Source organism: Triturus cristatus, chromosome 7 (genome assembly GCF_964204655.1).
Source record: "Triturus cristatus chromosome 7, aTriCri1.1, whole genome shotgun sequence".
In the NCBI taxonomy this organism is placed as follows: domain Eukaryota; kingdom Metazoa; phylum Chordata; class Amphibia; order Caudata; family Salamandridae; genus Triturus; species Triturus cristatus.
The window spans coordinates 728907760-728927117 of NC_140590.1; positions in this window are offsets into that span (position 1 = coordinate 728907760).

Genomic DNA, 19358 nt, shown 5'->3' on the forward strand with positions numbered 1-19358 from the left:
TTTTGGTATTTATTTGGCATTTCACTGACCAAGTCAAGTCAAGTCAAAACCACTTTATTCGATTAATTAAAATCATAAAAGTATGCTACACAGTTAAATATATAAAAATCTTGCAATTCACAGATATACAGATTAAAAACAATTCCTATTAAAAATTCATAATAGACCATAGTCAACGTAATTTCTTAGAACAGGTTCGGTTTCCAAATATCAGATAGGATCCACATCCTGTATTAGTTTTAGTCTAACCCTCCTTTCTCTGACAGCTGCCACTAAAAAGCTAGCAACACTGAACATAGTTAATGGACATTCAAGCATGCTTAAGTACAATAGAGCTGGCTTATACTGTGTAAAATTCCTACTTTTTAACAAAGGAATAATAAACTTCTTCCTGGCATATTTAAAAAAAGTACAAAAGAGCATAAAGTGCGTAGTGTCTTGTGGAGAAATGTCATCGCACTTGCAAGGGGCAACATCTTCTAGCCTGTTCCAGCCAACCACATCCCAAAGAACTATATGTACTTGGTTGAACCGGAATTTGGTCAACAGCCATCTATGAAAAGGGTTGGTTACTATTGTAAGATATAATGACAACCCTGAAGGCTGGGATACCAGGACATGTCCCCTAACAGAGGGTTTACGAAGTTCGTCTTCTTCCCGCTCGGCCTCCCTTAATTTCATAAAGTTAGATTTTACCCACTCAAGATCTGCCTTACAAAGAATTTCAGGGTTAGAAAAGATTTCAGGTCTCCCAATGTAGGCAGATATGAACTCGATATTTGACAGCCATTGAATTTTTTTCATGTTGTCAAGTCGAGTACAGTCCTTTAGGATTTTGTGATTTAAAGTAAGATTCGGGTTTAGCCATATTTTAATCCATAGCAGCAGAGGGGCTAGTTTAATCATATCTGCTATGTAACCAATCCCGAGTTCCAAATGGACTGAATAAGAAGCGGTTGATTGGGGGAGGCCAAGGAGGGAGCGCAAGAATTTATTTTCCTCCGTTTGGATCACATCGGTTTTAATGTAACCCCAGATTGACGCCCCATACCTTACAATGGAAACAGGTTTGGCTTTATAGATAGTTAATATTGCCTCTGTCGGCTTTCCTCCCAACCTTTTTGCAAAACCAAGTACGGCCGCAGATGAGCTTCTCACGGAGTTTACCTTTATAGAGAGCTGAGGGGACCATGAGCCTTTATCATCAAAGACTACTCCCAAGTAAGTGAAAACCTTCACTCTTGAGATTTCAGCTCCCCTACAGAAAAAAGGCTTTACCTTGTTTTTCGCGTGACCTAACGACATAGCATGTGATTTGCCAGTTACAGCTTATTATGTTACTTAATTCAATCAATGGAAACACATGATTATTTAAGGTTTAATATGAGTTATTGACATTAAAATACATTAGTATACTATACCACCCGGCCTTTTTCTGAACACCATATACTAAGCAATTGGGCAAGGCGGGTATCTTATCTTGCACTTTTTCTTATACTTAAGATGCAAACTTCAGTCCCTTTCTCCAAATCAGGAGTATCCTGGTCCCAGTCCTCAGTCTTGAACATTACTGGTAAGTAATGGTTTCATTACCTCCTCATAGACGCTCCTTATCCCAGACCTCACTCTTGAGGATATACACAAGCTACTTTAAACACCAATAAACCTCGACATAGACTTTATTAATCAAACATATCTGGTCCAACAATTACAGTAATAACAGAGTGCCACAATTACTTCATTGCAGCTGTTAACACCCCATAGCAAAACTTAAGGAATTGTCCTAATTTACTTCCAATGTCTAATGTGCCAGGAAAGTATTAGGAGTGGATCAGACTGAAGAGGTGTAGGATGAAGAGGGAGCTGTAAATATTGTCCCTGCGCTAACTGATTCAACTGTGGAAATCAAGCCTGCCTGGGCCAAAATGGACCCACCAGAGTTGCCTGTATCTGCTTGTCCTGACTCTTCATTAATGCCCTCGGAAGGAGAGGTATTTGGGGAAATGCAAACAGTAGCCCAGTTGGCCACTGAAATGACATACGTCCACTTGCTTGGGAATACAAAGAGATCCAACCAGGGTTTCCTGAAACTCTTCACTAGCCACTGAAAAGCCTTTCTGATCAGATGACATGACACTGAAGTTGGCAGGTTGTGACATAGCCTGTCTGCCATCACATGCTCCAAAACTAGAATATACCACGCTCTCAAAACCACTGACTTCCAGTGGTGATGAGTCCAAGAAACTACAGCTGTCGGTGCTGACAATAACCCCTAAACTATCAACCAATGCCTGGCTGTTGTTTTGGATAATGACACTATCTGGGCCACCTATATTTGAAGGGACTCTATCTTGCTCTATGACAAGAACACCTGTCATTTCTATGTGTCTGTGAGTGCCCAATAAATGTCTTCTACTGCTCTGGGGCCAGACTGGACTGGTAGTTCACAATAAGAACACAATCTTCACACTGGACTCCACCTTCAAACAAGAAGAATCAGAAACCAACCAGTCGTCAATATAAGGAAATAACTGAACACCTTGTGACTGCAGGAAAGAAACAACTGGTGCAAGTGCCTTGGTGAATAGCCTCAGTGACGATGACAGTCTGAAGGGGAGTGCTCTTAACTGGAAATGATGTTCCTGAATCGCAAACCTTAGGTGTTGTGGACTCTCCTCCCTTACCTGGACATGAAAATGTGTCTTGCAAGTCCAAAGTTGCTAGGAGTCCTGCTTTGACAGAATTGGAATTACTATCCGCAGTGTAAAAACGTGTTTACTCACTTTAGGTCCAGAACCAGTCAGTACTTCCCACCTGGTTTTGGAACCAAGAACATGATTGAATAAACACTATACCCTTTCTGAGAATCTGGTACCGGCAATATGGGCCCCTTCTGAAACATTGCCTGCACATTTTCCAAGATTCTCTGTCTCATTCTCAGGTTCTTTACACTAGGGTGATCTGTAAAGGATGACTATGGGGTTGAACAGCAAATTACAGTGGAAAGCTCCTGCGCAATGGCGGGGGGAGCATTGCCGCACTGGCTCAGACCCAGCAGCTGAAGAATAAAAGGATATTTTACTATTGTCATATTTTTCAGCTGCTGGCTCTGAGCCAGTGTGCGTAGGGAGGGGCCAGGCCATGGGAGGCGGGAGAAGGAGTGGTAGATGTGCACTTTTAAGTACGCATTTTAGTTTTGTTTGTCGTCTTAGACTGGCCAAACTGAAATGCACACTTAGGTTTCTCCAACCCGGCTGTACTATACTGTTGGAGAAACAGCACATACTCCCTGTGCTTGAGCGAGCATTAATCCAGCCCGCTCAGGCGAAATCCCATGCTGCTCTCATGCTTGAGATCAGAGCGGGATTGGATGGGGAGCCCGTGATGCCATCTCCGCTTCCCAGCAGAGTGGTCGCTCCCCCTGTGACTGTGGTATCGTACTTGCAGCGCTTTGCCTCTACCGACTGCCAGCTGTGTGCTCTGACCGCCGCTCTGCCCAATTATATGTTTAATTGCCAGCGTTAGTTGCATTGTCTTATATTTGCCAACTTTATTCCTGTTTTTGCATTCTCCCCCAAGCGCTCTCGGCGTTCAGACCACTCCGCCTCCATTTTGTTGATTGTTGTCCTCCGTAGCCCGCCCCGCCTCCCAGCTGAGACGCCCTCCCACAGACAACAAACAGCGCTCCAGTACCTGGAAGCGCCGTGACTCGATCTCCGCTTCCCAGCAGAGTGGTCGCTCCCCCTGTGACTGTGGTATCGTACTTGCAGCGCTTTGCCTCTACCGACTGCCAGCTGTGTGCTCTGACCGCCGCTTTGCACAATTACATATTTAATTGCCAGCACTAGTTGCATTGTCTCTATTTGCCAACTTTATTCCATTACTTGCAGCGCTTTGCCTTTACCGACTGCCAGCTGTGTGCTCTGACCGCCGCTCTGCCCAATTATATGTTTAATTGCCAGCGTTAGTTGCATTGTCTTATATTTGCCAACTTTATTCCTGTTTTTGCATTCTCCCCCAAGCGCTCTCGGCGTTCAGACCCCTCCGCCTCCATTTTGTTGATTGTTGTCCTCCGTAGCCCGCCCCGCCTCCCAGCTGAGACGCCCTCCCACAGACAACAAACAGCGCTCCAGTACCTGGAAGCGCCGTGACTCGATCTCCGCTTCCCAGCAGAGTGGTCGCTCCCCCTGTGACTGTGGTATCGTACTTGCAGCGCTTTGCCTCTACCGACTGCCAGCTGTGTGCTCTGACCGCCGCTCTGCCCAATTATATGTTTAATTGCCAGCGTTAGTTGCATTGTCTTATATTTGCCAACTTTATTCCTGTTTTTGCATTCTCCCCCAAGCGCTCTCGGCGTTCAGACCCCTCCGCCTCCATTTTGTTGATTGTTGTCCTCCGTAGCCCGCCCCGCCTCCCAGCTGAGACGCCCTCGCCCCTCCCCCTCCACTATCCATATATGACAGGAGTTCCCGCGCGCAGCGTTCACGCGCAGCGAACGCGCCCAATCCGCGCCGAAGGTGCGCCAAAGGTAAGCCCGTCTACACCCGTCCGCGCCTGGACCGCGCCCAGCGCCAGACCTCCTGCCCCTCGCGCTGCCCAACCCTCCCGCATCACCTACGATGCCGCCACCCTCCTAGCCCTCAACCCCGGTCGCGCCCCCAACTGCGTCCAAGCCGCCCCTGGACAAACCCATGGACCTTTCTCCTGCTACTCCTGCAAATTCAGCGGCACCAACAACATCTCCGTCACGACCACACCACTGACTCCCGAACCCAACCACCTACAATGCATCCTTCTCAACACCCGATCAGTCCACAGGCACGCCATTGACCTATGGAATCTACTAGACACCATTTCTCCAGACGTCGCCTTCCTTACAGAAACATGGATGAATGCTTCCTCCGCACCAGACATCACCATTGCCATCCCGGAAGACTATAAGATCACTCGCAAAGACCGTACCAGCCACACAGGAGGAGGAATCGCTATCGTCCATAAGAAATCAATCCGCATCTCAACCAGCTCTGACGCCAACCTCGCCAATTCCGAACACCTTCACTTCCAAATCCACATCGACCCCAAAACCACACTCAGAGGCACCCTCCTCTACAGACCACCAGGACCCCGCGCGAAATTCAGTGAAGACATCACGGACTTCATCACTCCACACGCGCTCCCTTCCAAAGAATACATCCTCCTGGGAGACCTCAACTTTCACCTTGAAAAGAGCAACGACCGCAACACCACCACCCTCCTGGACAACCTCGCCAACCTCGGACTTAAACAACTGGTCACTTCCCCCACCCACACCGCAGGTCACACACTCGACCCCATCTTCACCTCCAGCAATCATGTCTCCTTCAGCCACACTGCGGATCTCCTCTGGACTGACCACAGTTGCGTTCACTTCACCTACAACAAGCCCAAACCCACCAACCACCTCCAACCAACTCTGCAAAGAAACTGGAACAAAATCACCACCGACCAGATCTCCTCTTCGCTCCTTCTAAACACCCCAACCCACTCCTCGGACCCAAACCTAGCCGCCGCCAACTTCACCCAATGGTTAGCCAACACCGCCGACACCTTAGCACCACTGAAAAAACGTCACAGCAAACCTGGCAACAAGAAGGCCTCATGGTTCAACGATGACCTTAAGAAGTCCAAGAAACTCTGCCGCACCCTTGAAAAAGCGTGGAAAAAAGACCCAACCACCAGCACCAAGGACGCCTTCAAAAACGCCACCCGCACTCACCACCAACTAATCCGAAAGGCCAAGAAAACAGCATTCAAGGATCGACTTGACAACAACGCCCACAACAGCAAGGAACTTTTCAACATCGTCAAGGAGTTTTCCAATCCCTCGGCCAACTCCAACGACATCACCCCCTCTCAAGCCCTCTGCGACTCCCTAGCCTCATTCTTCCACAACAAGATTGCAGACATCCACAACAGCTTCGACAACCAACCCGGAGCCCAACCCACCCAACCACATGCTGAACACTCCACCCCCGTGAACACCCTTAACGACTGGAACCCAATCTCCACTGAGGACACCATCCGCTTGATGAACTCCATCCACTCAGGATCCCCCACAGACCCATGTCCTCACCACATCTTCAACAAAGCAGACTCCGTCATAGCACCGCACCTCCGAGACGTCATCAACTGCTCCTTCAACTCCGCCACCTTTCCGGAAAACTGGAAACACGCTGAACTCACCGCCCTTCTGAAAAAACCAACAGCGGACCCCACCGAACTCAAAAATTACCGCCCCATCTCGCTCCTTCCATTCCCGGCCAAAGTCATCGAGAAAGCTGTCAACATCCAGCTCGCCGCTTTCCTCGAAGCCAACAAATCCCTCGACTCCTCACAATCAGGCTTCCGATCAAAACACAGCACTGAGACCGCCCTCATCGCAGCAACAGACGACATTCGAACTCTACTGGACAATGGAGACACAGTCGCCCTCATCCTCCTCGACCTCTCTGCAGCATTCGACACAGTCTGCCACAGCACCCTTTTACAACGCCTCAGCAACATTGGAATACATGGAAAAGCACTTGGATGGATCACCTCGTTCCTCACCGGAAGAACCCAGAGAGTCCGCCTCCCACCATTCAAGTCCGAGGCCACCGAAGTCATCTGTGGCGTACCACAAGGTTCCTCTCTCAGCCCCACCCTCTTCAACGTATGCATGAGCCCCCTCGCGACCATCGCCCGCCAACACAACCTCAACTTCATCTCTTACGCGGATGACACTCAACTGATCCTTTCCCTCACCAAGGACCCCAGCACCGCCAAATCTAACCTACACGAAGCAATGAAAGAAGTTGCTGAATGGATGAAACTCAGCCGTCTGAAACTGAACTCAGATAAAACAGAAGTCCTCATCCTAGGTACATCCCCCTCTGCATGGGACGACTCTTGGTGGCCGGAAGCCCTCGGAAAAGCACCCATCCCGACAGACCACGCACGGAATCTAGGCGTTATCCTGGATTCTTCACTTTCAATGAACAGACAAGTCAGCGCCGTATCCTCATCCTGCTTCAACATTCTTCGCATGCTCAAAAAAACATTCCGCTGGATCCCCACCGAAACCAGGAAAACAGTCACCCATGCTCTGGTCACGAGCCGACTGGACTACGGAAACACCCTCTACGCAGGCACTACCGCTAAACTCCAAAAGAAACTCCAACGAATCCAAAACGCCTCAGCCAGAATCATATTAGACATCCCACGCAACGAACACATCTCTGGTCACCTGAAAGACCTCCACTGGCTACCCGTCAATAAGAGAATCACTTTCCGACTGCTAACCCACGCACACAAATCACTCTACGACATCGGACCAGAATGCCTCAACTCAAGACTGTCCTTCTACACCCCCTCCCGCCAGCTACGCTCCTCCAGCCAAGCACTCGCCACTGTACCTCGCATCAACAAGACCACAATGGGAGGTAGATCCTTCTCTTACCTGGCTGCTAAAACATGGAACTCACTCCCCACCCACCTTCGCCTTACCCAGAACCACCTAGCTTTCAGAAAGCAACTTAAAACGTGGATATTTGACAAGTAATCCTCCTCCCCCCCCTTAGCGCCTGAGACCCTCTGGGTATGTAGTGCGCTATATAAATTCTCTGACTTGACTTGACTTGACTAGAAGCAGAAGAGTGCGAGGCGGCCCGCAGAACCAGGTAAGTGTTTTAAAAAAATCTTTGATGCAGGCTTCCCCACGCACTTCTTGTGGTCACCCTCCCCCCGCACCCCCTCCACCCGCCACACCAGTATTTATCAGTGTTGGACGCCACTGGAAAATTCTATGGAGTGGTTGTCTCTTACCACTTCCCAGTGGGGTAGGAAGGGGGGTGCAGTGGGTGCGGGCCGCCCCGGGTGTCAGCACTGAGGGAGGTGACTAAATGGCGAAAATATGTGTTTCAAACACATATTTTTGCCGTTTTGTCAAGACGGGGGTGACAAGAAATTTTGCGCACCGGGTACCACCTGACCTTGCTACGCCACTGCCACTTCCACAGCCCATTTGTCTGTTACAACACTCACAGATTCCGGATAATAGTCCCACTGCTATGCCCATATAGTCAAGATTCACCCAGTTGTTTTGACTGTGATCGGGATTTTGAGAAGATCACAGCCCCCGACCTCTGGTTCTGCCCTGAAAAGGACGTTTCTTGCCTCAATTTGTCTTAGTTTTCTCTGGAAAGAAGTATCTTCCTCTCCTCTGCTGATTTCTTTACCATGCTTTCCAATTGCAAATCAAACCATTTGTCGCCCAAAAAGGGAGGTGATGTATTAGGGATCTTTGTGACTGCTCCATCTTCACCAGTTTCAGCCACATCAATCTTCTCCCGGCCGTCGAGGCCCCTGCTGCTGTTGATGCTGCCCACAAAGAATCAAAGGAAGCAGCTGACAAAAACGGTGCACAAGTTCCATCATCCCAACACCTTTGCGGGCGTTTTGCTCCCCTCTAAACACTCAAAGAGCAATTGGCAGTCTTTTGATGACGCCTCCGAAGCTTATGCAGCATAAGTCTTAGCTCTTAGAGAGCACGGTGATGCTGCGTCACTTCTTTTAAAAGCACCCTCTATTTTTCTCTCGGTCGCATCAGGGAAGGACAACTTTTTGTTAAATCCCTCAGCAAGGCAGATTTCTCCAAGTCTTTCCATTCCTTTAACGCCATAGCTTTCACCACCTTATGCATTGGCAGTTCATCTGCCTGCGGAACCGCACACTGCACACAGAAATCCACGTCTGAGGTGTGTCCTGAAACTTTAAAAGGACTCTTATAAGGCCGTCACCTTCACTAGCTGAGACCCTTGAATATATTTCCCCTTAGGACTCATGCTGTCCTTGCCAGGGTCTTTAGTTTTTTTCATGTGGCTCAGTCAATTCAGAATGTAACGCTCCCTTTTTAAACGATTCCAACTGTGTCCTTGTAATAGCGACCACCTCCTCATACTTTGTGCCACCAGGAGGATTCTAATGATTTTTTTTAGCACTTTTATTTGCTCCATTGGCACCTTCGAGACTCCTCCATCCGAAGGAGCAGCACTGACTTGAGCTGTACTCTGAATGTCACCCAGCCAAGCTAGGCGACTCTTTCTAAAGGGCCAGTAATGAGTTAATTAAGCTGTAAATTAACACTTGGCTCATAAAATGGGGGCCTCCTTTAGGCCCATCTCCCCCTCTCTATTTTTATTAGGCACCACACCCCTCGCCGGAGAAGTGCCGACAGGCCTGCTGGCTCTGCACCAAAAGCCAGAAGAATATCATTTAAATGATGCACATTTCTTTTAGTCTTACATCATACATAAGGACTTCAGGATACTGCCCGGACAGCAAGCAGGGCGTGTCTTTGGGAGAGATGAGCCTTATCACTAGTCTGAAATAAAGGAAGGACTACATTATTTACTTTAGAGCTTACAAAGCGCTGGTAGGGAGGCAATGCCTCAAGAGTGAGGGCGCGGACGAGGAGAAAGCATGAGGAAGTAATGCTGTGGAGGCTGCCTTTGCTGGTCGTGAAGGGCAGGCTTCTGGGACGAATCCTAGAAATCCTGTTCCTTGTAACAGACTCAGATCAGTCAGAAGATGAGGAGCGTAGGGGCAGATATATTCAAGGAACCGAGTTAAAAGATTAAAAGAGGTGCTCCCCCAACTCGGAGAAAAACTCTCCTTTCCTGACATGGTGCGTAAGTAGAGGAGGACAACTTGTGTCAGTATAGAAGAAAGGAACCAGACCCACTGCCTATACACTAAGCCATTAGAGGGTTATTCCCCCAGGGACCCACTTGCGAACATAAATAATTGCATTATTGAGTAAACTGGCTGTCACCACAGTCACTACCGTGTTCTCTGAATTCATGCCCATTTTGGCAAGATGAAAAGCCTTCAAAAATGCATGTGGCTTTAGTGTGATTCTGATGGGTAAGACCGTAGGCAATAATGATATGGTTGCTGTAATAGGGCTTTGAGGTGGAGTCAAGGTAGCCATTGTTACAGGGATTCTGCTCAGGAACAGAACTAGGCTTGGGACCATAGAACATAAGCAGCTAGGGACTAAGTCACCATACCACCTCAGTACCATGAGCCTGAGTCCGACAAGCTATAGTGTCTCACTTGTCCTCCTGCTCATAAACAGAGGAACAAGTGAATTGACACCCCAGAACACAATACTCCCTACCCTTCTCAGGGATCACGGTGACAGGACACTCCCTTTCGCTCACTCACATGTACTCGTCCACAATAAGTTATGAAAAGACACAAAGAAAGTTTGAAATGTTTATTTAAACTATCGTGCTCTGAAATGAGGTATACGTGCCACAATAAGAAAACAACTGCCTAGCAAAAATACCATCAACATTATAAAAAGCCCTGTCATATTATAAAACAGAATAGCCTAATCCCCATCCCCTTCTACGGAAGCAAAACTGATTATACAGCAAAGATCTCTAGGTTTAGCGGCGCACCCCGTACCGTAGCATACACAGATCAATGTATTACATTTCAGATACAACCGGGATCTTCTCTCTTGAAAAATCTCTCTCTCTCTCTCTCTCTCTCTCTGTGTTACATTACTGCGCATACCTATATGACAAGGTTCACATGTTCATAAACAACAGCTGCATTTCTGTGTTGTGTCTAGGTGCGAGTGCCTGACCAGTACATAATAACAAGGGACATTGTTGTTTGACCATGTTTGCTATTCAGACTTAATCCCAGGAAAGAACAGAACGAGAACACCAGCAGGTTCTGTGTGAAAATATAATGTGGCACAAAAGCAAACATGATTATGTAGTAAGGTGTGCAAAGCTAATGTGGCCTGTGTCGTTCACAGTCATGCTGATATAGGGAAAACTACAATAGGACCTGTAGGGAACACATGATACCCTCTCCTTGGTCAATAAGGAAGCGCTTAAGTCTGTGACAGAAATCAAGAGGTATGCAGAATTAAACAATAGGACTATATGTTAATTGCTTTCACAGACCGATAAATTACAATTTGGAAACAAAAGTATTCAATTAGTGCGAGTCAGAGGGATCCAATATGTATGCAGCCATGTTAGAGGCAGAGTACTCCATGATGGGGTCCACATCCATGAAAATAGCCAAGTCGGCGGCCCAGTTCATGCGTTCCAGCAAACAGACATGATCCTCGGCTCCTGCTGATACTATCCACTGGGCAACCTGCGTCGGTTTCAATAAAACTCTAATCCAGCAATCGCTGTGCCGATGCACAGAAACTTCTGTGAGCCATTTCCTCTAGACTTGGGTTTTGTAGAGGTCGCAACGCAAAGAACAGTTCTGATAATGGGTCACTAATGTACTCATCATCAGTTCAATAACCAGGGCAGTGGACGTCTGTAGATCCAGGCATGCATCCAGTGTCCATTGGAAGGGGCACTAAATGCAGTGAAAGACAGGTTGTACAGAAGTGAAATAACCATGGCGGAATGTTAGGCACCTATCCACAGCGAACACCTGTAACGGAATCATGCTAAAGAGCTGAAGCATGCGCTCACGGTAGTGCTGGAGCGATGCCAGGGCCGGGGTGGCCGCAGAAGGAGCATCCATTATGGAACAGCAAAAATAGGATGAGAATGCCGCAAATGAGGAACAGCAGTATCGAGAACCCACCGAACACGCTGGAAAAAATAGAGTGTATAAAAGCTGGTATTAATCCAAAGCTAGTTTGGAAAGAGGTGAAGAGGCCGGAGCCTACAAGTTTAAACAAATGGGCTAAACCCACAGTATCAGAAGCATTAAATATTTGATGTATCAGTTCCCTGACATGAAGATTTGTATTTCATAATGACTGTATTTCAACAGTAGTTCTGGCCACCTGCAATTCAAAGGTCTCACGGGCAGAAGTAAGAGACACTTCTTGTTGAAACAATAATGCTTTGAGTCTGCTTAGCTTGTTGAAATCTACCTTCAGAATGGAAGGCCACAACAAGCTATCTACCACTCCATGAGGAGGGGAATATAGGGCTTTGTTGCAATAAGTGACTAACCGAGAAACAGACACAATATATGGACTCCCACCCTCATACCACAATAGTCCTGATTATTCAGTATGAGATAACTGTCATTTGAAAGAATGGTACTGAAGGGAAGAATTGCAGGAACTGGCGTTCCTTTCAAATAACAAGCCAAATTAGGCAGCAAAACATTACAAGTGCTGTGGAGTTTATCATGTTGACAAACAAGTGAATGACCGGCAGTGGAGTCACACTCCTCTCCTGTGAGAAAAACGTCTCTATTAGCACGCTCCCAGTAAATGGCAGAGACCATCGCTCATAAATATATCTGCTCCCAAGGGGTTCATATCTACCTATTGGAAAATGTTTCATGCACACAGTAAACTGAAATGTCAAAATGGTCAGGGAGATGACTTCATGTATTAACCATACCGCTGAAGGTGTTTCTGCTACAGTTCATGGGACTTTCTCTAATTTCTCTAAATGTAACATGGGTTATGTTGCGTCTTTCATAGCCATTGATTGTTATATATTCTTTAAATTTAAAGGCAGAAACAAGATGGTACAATTCAAATAATGCCAAGGAACGCGTTCATTTATAAGAGTTTGAAGGGTCAAACTGAACTGCATAATTGATCTGAGCTGACTTTGACCATGATATAATGTTGACATATCATTTTGTACAATATCTATAACAGATGATACAATGCTGTTCAAATTATAAATATGAGATTATAAAGTATTAATACTGTTGTCTACTACAGCAAGTACTTCATGTAAATTATCTTGATCAATCTGTCTCAAACACAGAGCAGCTTCAGTTTGTGACAATTTCCAAATTTAATTTTACTCTGCATATAGGAATCTTTTTGAATGAGGGGAGTTTCGATATAAAAAATATTATAAAAGCAATACATTTCCAAATATACACATTATTTACATAAATAAAAATAATTAAAAAGTCATTAAATCGTCATCTGGCACAGCTTATATAATACATTATCCACAACAAGTTAAAATTCATAATTCGAATGCTGTTTTTAAAAGAACCTTAGGAAAAGAAACTAAATCTAGAATGTATAAACTAGAACCCTGTAAAAGGAAGGGACCCCAGCCTCAGGCCTTAGCTAAGTGGGTGCTGGCCGTCATCGGTGTCTGCACTAGTTGGGCAAAGAGGGTTCCTGGCCAGTAACTTGCTTCTAATTAGCCAGACTGCTCCCAAAAATTTGGCCACCCCACATATCAGGGTAAGGGAAGAGGTATCAGTGCAAAGGATACGGAGAGCATTACGATGGCACATTGGGCCCAATAGTTTGCAGACCGGTTTAAGCCACCTCTTTCTAGGGAGCCTATACGCCGGGCAAGCAAACAAGAGGTGTGCCGTCGACTCATTGTGATAGGCACAGCCCGGGCAGGGTAAAGGTGTCATAGTTGGCCCTTTCCAACGTGTAACAAAGCTGTTAGTCGGCAGCATCCCGAATCTCAGCTTCATATATAATGCCCTGTGACTAGGGATCTGGATGAAATCCAAATAGGGTTCCAATGAGCAAGTGTGTTTATGTTGGAAGAAGCCCTCCGCCAGTTTCCCCAGTCTAGGATTTTGAATGACCTTCGAATGGCCCTAGTATACTCCTTCCTAGCTCTAATGACTGCGGAGGAGTCTTTTTTCTTAACTTCAAGGATAAGTGCCGCCCTTTTTTCCTTACATTTAATAGTGTACCAGGGATTCCCAGTCTTTACCTGTGGGCCTCCAGTACTAACCTTGCCTCTAGTTGTAAAAAAGGCACTCAAGTTACAAATAAAGTCATGATAGATTTTGTAAAAATTAGATAGAGGCAAAGCGGAATTGGCATAATTTGTGAAATTGCCAATCTCGTCTTCTAGTGTGGAATGTTCTAGCCATTGCTGGCATAATTGTCCCACTGTATAGGTGGTAATAGTGTTTAAATGGAGTGACTGTGAGTACCGTGGGTCAGGTCTACTGGCTTTATAAAAAAACAACAAACACCAAGAGAGAGAAGGGGGTCTAAAGGAACATTTAGAGACCCAGCGTGAATATATTACCCAACTAAAAACTGAAACAGAACTAGAATATCCACGGGTCTATTTAATCAAAGAAAAAATACTAGAGCAACACTAGGTCTACAGAAACTGTGACACTATACATACTAAATATTTTTACAAAAACAGAACATCCTTTAAGGAGGACAGATTCCCATCACTCAGCAAAGTGACATGCTTCATCATCTGGGTTTCCTCTTAGCAACACACTAGTGCCACTAAGGGCTACAACCCTTTTAATGAAAGAGGGGAGCACTCTGATGTTTTTCCTTTTAACTAAAGCACAATAACGCGCTATGTCAGATCCAGCAGATGTGAGAAAGTGTTTTATATAGGAGTGATGAGCGTAATGCATGAAAGTGAGAAAAAGTGAATTAAAATTGAACAGCAAGAGAAAAACATTTTTTTAATAGGTATCTCCCACTGTTCATAGTAAAAACAGTGCAACAACAGTTTTAACAGAATAACCGTCTGTGAATGGAAAATTAAAGGGGTCTACATGTTTCAGCCAACCGGATTAGAGAAATCCTAGGCCTTCTTCAGGACCACATCAAAATATTGCTACTGCGTTAACGACGATAAGTGATATAAAAACTAGGTTTGAACAAATACAACCATGTCACCTGTATTCAGGGGTGTACAAATCCTCTACTGATTACGGAATGCTGATGGCATCTGCAAAAAAGAGAAGATGACGGTTAATTTGTAAAAAATGTGTAACAACATCAGAAGGCTCAGTGTGCTCATTGTCTAATTAATTTATAGTGACAACCACATTGTCATCTATTTATTTTAATTATTCACAATCAATTCTGTGAGGAGCGTGCTTACCCGTATTACACGAGGAAAAGACCTCGCCTCATCTGGCAACCGCTCAGGAAAACGAGGCACCGCTCTACAAAGAAACAAGAAAGAGAACAAGAGATGCTCAGGGTCACCTGTCATGTTACTACAACTTGGATCTTCTAAACCCCAGTTCACTGTTATTTAAAAACCTCACAGTGCGCAGACGAAATTAGAACTATGGCTGTATCTAAGAACTAAGTCAATCAGTCTCATGTTCAGAGCATTACCCCATCAGGAGCATCAAACGTGAAACTACTCTCACAGCGCTATAGATGGAACAGGCGCGAAACGAAAAAAAGGGAGAAGAGTCTTGATACTCATAAACTCTCCGGCATCATTTATGTATACAAAGGATAATTAGCAAAGAAATAATGTGCTATAAGGAAGCGTTAGGAGACCCCTCCAGGATATGCATAAATGTATGTGCTCAGAGGTTAATACACTGCAGGGAGATATTCCTTATTTCTTTTAAAGTTATGGACCCTTTACTCGGAGAGCTCTAAAACAAGGTGGAAACAAGACACCCGACAATTGAAAGCTCAGTGTCTCCTCATGACAAAGTGTGCCTCGCTGCGCACGGCGTGCTAACGCCCACTCATGAGAACCATTCGGTTTCTTCAGAACAACCCTGTGTCTTGTAGCAGTAAGGCATGCCTTATTCCGAGATCCCTCTTACACATTGGGAAACGAGAGTGAATGTGAAACAACGGATCCCCATACGTACACGCTTAACTAAGCAGACATTAAAGGGTGCGCCTTGATACCGGAACCCTCTTACATTTTGGAAAACGAGAATAAATGTGAAACAACAGATCACTAGACATACACGCTTAACTAAGCACGCCTTAAAGGGTGAGTAAAGTAAAGAAAAGAACCGAAAAACATCCACGCAATAAGCTCACCTGTCCGTCGGTACCTCAGGCCTCTTCCAAGCCGTATGGGGAGGTACCGAACGCAGGGCAGCCCAATTTTTAAAGAAACCAAGGTGTCGCAGATGTAACTTATTACCAAAACCCCACGTGATCATGTGCCGGATTTCAAACTCGGTCTTTATGGGAAATGTAGTTTCTGTCCTAGGAGTCAAATGTGTCATGTATCGAGTTAGAAAAAAGACTAAGACACAGACTCCATCTACTCTCATCGACCACTGAATTGAAAAAAGACCATAACATTTACACAGTAAATACTGAAAACTCACTTCATGTGTCATTATATTGCATATATTGCATAAAATATAAAAAGAACACAATTATAAATTATGGGAACATATAAACATCATGGAACATATAGTTTTAAATTCTCCAAATCAAAGCACGTGCCATAAATATTACGCGAGCATGCTGGACTTTGTAGTTCCTATTATGCTGTTTAGAAAGCATCAAATAAGGTACAATCTATGCACGAAGACATGACTGAGCTATTAGTAATAAACAAATAGTGCCTCTCTTGAACATATACATGATTGCTTTCCAATTGAGCATCGATTCTGGCTGTACTCAGCACAATCGTTATTATGGTGATGGGATTTTAATAGGACATGTCTATATAATTTGTGCTCCTAGGGACATTGTATAACAGCTGGAATGGTAAAATGTCAAGGCTGTGATTTGTTGTGCACATATGGGTCAGCATATACTATAAAAAACACATATTTGAGGTACAGTGTATCAGTACGTTGTGTGGCTGTGTAGTTACGGGTTGTTACATGTTCCATACTGCAGATAGTCAATGGGTCAAAGTAGTCCTGACTGGATCATAGGGTGACCCAGGGTATCTCATCATTGAGTCCTTGTTTGTCCCTTTGTAGCTTGAAAACCCATTTTTGTTCTCTGATAAACAGAAATTTAGAGATCTCAGTGATATGATTGGGGATAAATGGTTGTTCCGAGACTGTCCATGTGAAGTCTTCGGCATGATGATTAACATCTAGAAAATGTCTTGTGAGTCTCATAGCCTGTTTCACCTGATTGTGCTTTTGTGCTCCAGGATCCGTAATTTAACCTTACAGGTAGTCATGCCTACGTAGTGATATTTGCATGGACATGTTATTAAGTAAATGAGTCTGTCACTATTGCAATTGGTGAATCTATTTTGTATCCAAGGTCTACTCGTCCCAATATCTACTGATTTAGACTGTTGTGTTTGTGGACATGCCTCACACGACCCACAACGGAAATGTCCGCGAACTGCCGGGAGATCCCAAAGGGTCCCTAGCCCTGCCGGTGGTCTGGTCTTGGGTCGCATATGGACCAGTTGGTCACAAAGATTTGTACTCCTTTTAAAATAAAAGAGTGGTAATGGGATCTGTTCGTTTCCAACGTTTAGTATGCACCAATGTATCTGTACACTCTTTTGGATACTATTAGACATGGTACTGAAGATATTGACAAAATTAATCCTGTTCATTGCAGGTTTAGGCATCGGTAGATCTAATATGGCCTCTCTGTTGTTGTTAGTGGCCCGTTTCAAAGAACGTCGCACCAGTTTTTTGGGGTATTTCCTTGCTCGCAATTGTGTTGACAGTACAGTAGCATGAATTTCGAATCTCTCCTTAGTAGAACAATTTCTCCGCACTCGGAGAAATTGACCATATGCTAAGTTGTCACGGAGTGACTTCGGATGATGACTGTCACAGCACAATAACGAGTTCCTGGCCATCGGCTTTCTGTAGAACTCGCTCTCTAGGCCTGATGATGTCGTGAAAATCAACAAATCAAGAAACGCTAGTTTGTGTTTATTGTATTCCACCGTAAACCTCAGGAACTCGTTCCTCGTATTTAACCACGTTTGAAACATTATGATAGATTCTGCATTTCCTCTCCAGACTTTGTGTTTAAACCAAAAACACAAATCCCCGCTTGAGGTGGATGCTAAAACATGGATACTGATAAACTGTCTGGTGAGAAATTATCTTGATACATATAGTATTCTGAGGAACTCAAATGGAAAAGAGGTGGCTTCGATTCAGCTGTAGGATTAGAAAAATGAAACTCAGATGGAGTTTCCAACAGCAGATCGGTGTAAACGACATCCATTGTAGAACATGGAGAAGTAGAAATGGTAACTAAATCAGCAGAAATCCCCCCCACCCCCCGGCAGCCGGGGAGAAGCAGCAACGGTGGTGCTCATAGGATGCAGAGGAAAGTCTTGTGTTGCGCCACTTCTGGGCATATTATGGAGTATCAGCCATATGATGTAACATGACGTGTTCTTTTGAAACAAAGTGATTTTCTTTAAGAGGTGCCTTGGATGTCAAGGACTGAAACAAGAGCACAGTACGTTGGGCCGAATTCCTTTTTGAGGGGCACTTTTTCACAGACAATACTTCCAACTTTGGGAAGCCAACCGGATACAGGAATTTGAGTGTCTGGAGTCGTAGAGAGAGTTGAAGGCAAATGTTTGCGAGCTAGGTCATCACATCACTTTTGTAGATTCTGCAAGACAGTACAGTGGTTATCTACATCGAAGGTTGCGGCTGCCAAACATCTTAATGCCAAAAAGCATTTTGCACGGGGTCCGCCCACCCAGAGATCTTCTAGGCAGATTATTAGCGCAAGTCGAACCTTATAGAGATAATTCAACCAACCACCCCTGTACCTAATACTCTCGCTGTTAAGGATTGCTTTAAGTCATGGTTCATTCTCTCCACAGAAGAATTGCCCTCAGGCCTATACAGAGAAGGGAAGAATAATGCACTTGAGGCACACCCATGGACTTCATCAATTTATGGTAGGCCTTAGAGGCGAAAGCCGGACCATGGTCTTAGTGGAATGTGCGACATGCGTAAGTCCAACAAAGACTTGCAAATCTTAAATAACAGTTTGAGCATCAGCTGAGATTTGTAGCCAAACCCAGAGGAACCAAGAGCAAGAATCAACTGCAAACAAAATGAATTTGAAAGCAGTATCAGAAATCTAGGAATGCAACGATCTAAGTAAACACGGCCAAATGGCTGATTGGATATAAACAAATGTGGCTGTGGTGGACGAGACACAGTAGAACATTTTATTTGCTGACAAATGCCACAGCATAAAACGTATTTTTTAGTCTGCTTGCATAAACCCTGCCACCAATAACATTGTTGTAAGAGGGAAATAGTGGCTGCCACTTCCGCATGTGCGGATGCGACTCCTTCATGTGCGGCAACTATTAAAGACTGTCTACGGTCAAGGATGGTGATACAACGATCACCAACCCCAGGAATAGTTACAAAAGGAACATTGTGTTTATTTAAAAAATAAGAGTATTTTATTGGAAAACCTTTAGGTAAAGCGGTAACGGCCTGATGCATGACTGTTGCTATTTTACATGTGGCTACTGCAGATTTGGCTGCCTCATCAGCCAGAGAATTCCCTACTGCGTGTGCTCCCACACGTTGATGACCTAATGTAGGAATTACATGTACCACTGGCAATTTGTCTTTCAAGTCTGCCACCTTAACCCAAAGCATTTTAT